The 3,706-nt window shown below is 43.0% G+C and overlaps 1 pseudogene; it reads left to right on the top strand.

Annotated features, from left to right (window-relative positions):
• Positions 1-109: 109 nt before the first annotated feature.
• Positions 110-580, top strand: LOC105522657 (annotated as a pseudogene).
• Positions 581-3,706: the final 3,126 nt, after the last annotated feature.

Raw genomic sequence — 3,706 nt, 5'->3', positions numbered from 1 at the left:
TAGCTTAATTTTAAGGTTAAAAATTACCAAAAGTATTTTGGAAACTACTATTAGGCAGATTTACTGTAAAAAACTTATTATTGAAATCATGTTTTTCGCTTTTCACAAGATGGTACCAAAAGTGAAGAAGGAAGCTCCTGCCCCTCCTAAAGCTGAAGCCAAAGCAAAGGCTTTAAAGGCCAAGAAGGCAGTGTTGAAATGTGTCCACAGCCCCCCAAAAAAGAAGATCTGCACCTCCCCCACCTTCCAGCATCCCAAGGCACTGCGACTCCGGAGGCAGCCCAGATATCCTGGGAAGAGTGCCTCCCGGAGAAACAAGCTTGACCACCATGCTATCGTCAAGTTTCCACTGACCACTGAGTCAGCCATGAAGAAGATAGAAGACAACACCACGCTTGTGTTCACTGTCGATGTTAAAGCCAAAATGCACCGGATCAAACAGACTGTGAAGAAGCTCTGGGACGTGGATGTGGCCACGGTCAACATCCTGATTCGGCCTGATGGAGAGAAGAAGGCATATGTTCGACAGGCTCCTGATTACGATGCTTTGGATGTTGCCAACAAACTTGGGATCATCTAAACCGAGTCCAGCTGGCTGATTCTAAATAGATGTATATCTTTTCACCAAAAAAAAGGGAAATAATGTTTTTCATAAGAATGACGACTTAAAATCTTAAAGCTTATAGATTTGATTCTAATTATCTAGTAAGTATAATATTAGCTTCTTGTAAGCGCTCAAGGAGAATAGAAACTTGTTTGTTGGCTGGGCACGGTGGCTCACACCTGTAATCCCAGCACTTTAGGAGGCCGAGGTGGGGGAATCACAAGGTCAGGAGATCAAGACCATCCTGGCGAACATGGTGAAACCCCATCTCTACTGAAAACACAAAAAATTAGCTGGGCGTGGTGGTGGGCACCTGTAGTCCCAGCTTCTAGGGAGGCTGAGGCAGCAGAATGGTGTTAACCCGGGAGGTGGCGGGGCTTGCAGTGAGAGGAGATTGAACCACTGCACTCCAGCCTGGGCAACAGAGTGAAACTCCGTCTCAAAAAAAACCCAAAAACCAAAAACCAAAAAAAACCTCTTTGTTCTTTATAAATTGCTCAGACTCAGGTACTTCTTCCTAGCAGTACAAAAATGGACTAATACAGGCAGCATCCAATTGCTTGAGAGCCCAGATAGAACAAAAAGGAAGAGGAAAGATGAATTATCTCCTTCTGAAACTGAAACATCCTTCTCTTGCCTTTGACATCAGAACTTCAGGGTCTCAGGCCTTTGGCCTCTGAGAGTTACACCATTGGCTTAACTGATTCTGAGTCCTTTGGACATGGACTGAGCAATGCTACCAGCTTTCCTGGTTCCCCAACTTGGAGACAGCCTATCGTGGACTTTCTCAGCCTCCATAATTATGTGAACCTTCTTCATCTGTCTATCTGCATATATCCTACGGATTGTGCCTTTCTGGGGAACACTGACTAATGTGATGACAATAATACAAAATTCACTAGTTTATATGGAAGACTTTGTTTTCGTCTTTACCCCATTTGATGTTTGTATTGTAACTGTGTTTCTGGAAAATGGAACAAGTTTTTATCTTCTTCATGTGAGGGTAAAGTTTTTTCTCACCAATATTTTTGGAGATCTTTAAGATTTTCAAGATTTTCTTTTGACATATAATCTTATGAAGCTGAGAATTAAATTTTGTGGGTTTTTTTCTATTTTATTTTTCAGCCTCAGGTGTTTGCTTTTGCAGATCCTTGAGCACATTGACAGCCTCCAAGGCATGGAGTGGGGTGCCTGAAGTTTCAGTGATTATAGGCAGTTGAGAGACTCAATTAGGAAAGGAAAGGTCTAAAGGAGGCAATTTGGAAGATCAAAATTTTCTCAAAAGAAACATTAAAGTTCTAAATAATTCTTGGTAAAGTCATGCAAACAGGAAAGGAGGTAGACAGAATTAGTTCATATTGGTGGAACACACAGTCAGCAGAGGTTTGAGAAGGGACAATTTAGTCAACAGAGAAGTTCCCATGAAAGGAGCAAGAGCAAGATCACAGAGACACCTGAAACAAAAAGCCAGGAATAACTTCCAACCCAAGAGGAGAATCGAGAGGCCTCAAAACCAAAGCTAGGATAAGAAACTTCTAGCCCAAGAGTTACCTTTCAGACAAAGAAGCCTGAGATTCCAACCCAGCTTCAGAGAGTACTCACTCAAAATGTTATTCAAACTGTAGGCTTTTTAATGACTTAGCCATGCATGCAAAAGGCATTTCCTAAGGTGGCACAGAAGAGGGAGCCCCTATATCCAAAGATAGCCAAGGAGAAAGAAAAACCCCTGTTGCCAGAGCCAGTGGGCAAAGGCAACAGAGAAAGAGACAAAGGTCCTTATGGGATGAGACCCTTGCAGATTTAGACTTATACAAACTCCTGAGAACTGGCAGGATGACAGCCATAAATGGGGTACCAACACTTCTACTCATTGGATTACAAGTTCTCAGGCATCCAAAATGATTAACAAAATGAAGATTTCTAGGGCTTCTGTGGGAGAGTATGGAAGGTCTTTTTGAACTTTTTAATGCTGTCAAATGAAGAATGATGAGCTTCATAAATTCGGAGAGATTTCATTATGTTTTTTTTTTTTTTGAGTCAGAGTTTCACTCTTGTTGCCAAGGCTGGAGTACAGTGGAGTGATCTTGGCTCACTGCAGACCGCACCTCCCAGGTTCAAGCGATTATCCCGCCTCATCTTCCCTAGTAGCTGGGACTACAGGCATGCGCCACCATGCCCAGTTAATTTTTGTATTTTTAGTAGAGACTGGGTTCCACCATGTTGGCCAGGATGGTCTCGATCTCTTGGTCTCAGGTGATCCACCCACCTCGGCTTCCCAAAGTGCTTTGATTACAGGCATGAGCCACTGCACCCAGTGAGAGATTTATTTCCTATAAAGGGTTGCAGTTTGCAGGATAGTCCTGACAGGCTAGGAAGCATATCCTCCAGCCAGAAGTCAGAAACAGACACTTCAAGGGAGAGGTAAAGGAAATAGTAATTTATACTGAGTGGCATGGCCAAATACACATATTTAATAAGCTCTAGGAGGAGTCATGCATATTTCTGAAAGGAGAAATGCATGCATGCGCAATTGAGTTTCTTGCTCCTTCATGGGTCCAATGTACAAAAAAATGGCAGTGTTATCATGATCCCAGGGTGGTGTTTTCAGCCCTCTGACATTAAAAGGTGAAGCAGAGGATATGAAAATTCACTCTGTGCATCCTGTGTATGCTGTCAGAACCTCTCCATCATGGGTGGTCTCTTATCGGGCAAGAGAGGAGAGGCAGCTTCAGGCAGTTGGTTGAAATCAGTGGTGGAGTCTTTTGAAAGGCTTGTTTCTCTTAAATCCTTAGGGAAGAAAGCCTCATCACGGTTAGCAAAGGCGGGGGTATAACGACGTGTATCTGACCCCTGTCATCCCATCCTGCCCAACTTGTAATAGGGGAGGAAAAATAATTTTCTCTCTACCTTTACAGAATTCTAAGATGGGACCCTCTGTAAATCCGAGAACTCAGTTTTGAAAGTCACTCTGGGATCCCTTCAGCCAAGAGTGGGTCTGTTCAGTCATTTGGGAGCTTACGATTTCATTTTCATTTATCAGTGCTAATGGGAATGAGTAGGCTGTCTTCCTGGCAGCTGAATTTGAAAGAAATTCCTTGGATG

The sequence above is a fragment of the Colobus angolensis genome, unplaced genomic scaffold (genome assembly GCF_000951035.1).
Source record: "Colobus angolensis palliatus isolate OR3802 unplaced genomic scaffold, Cang.pa_1.0 Scaffold44, whole genome shotgun sequence".
Classification (NCBI taxonomy): Eukaryota; Metazoa; Chordata; class Mammalia; order Primates; family Cercopithecidae; genus Colobus; species Colobus angolensis.
This window is presented reverse-complemented; position numbering and strand designations above follow the sequence as displayed.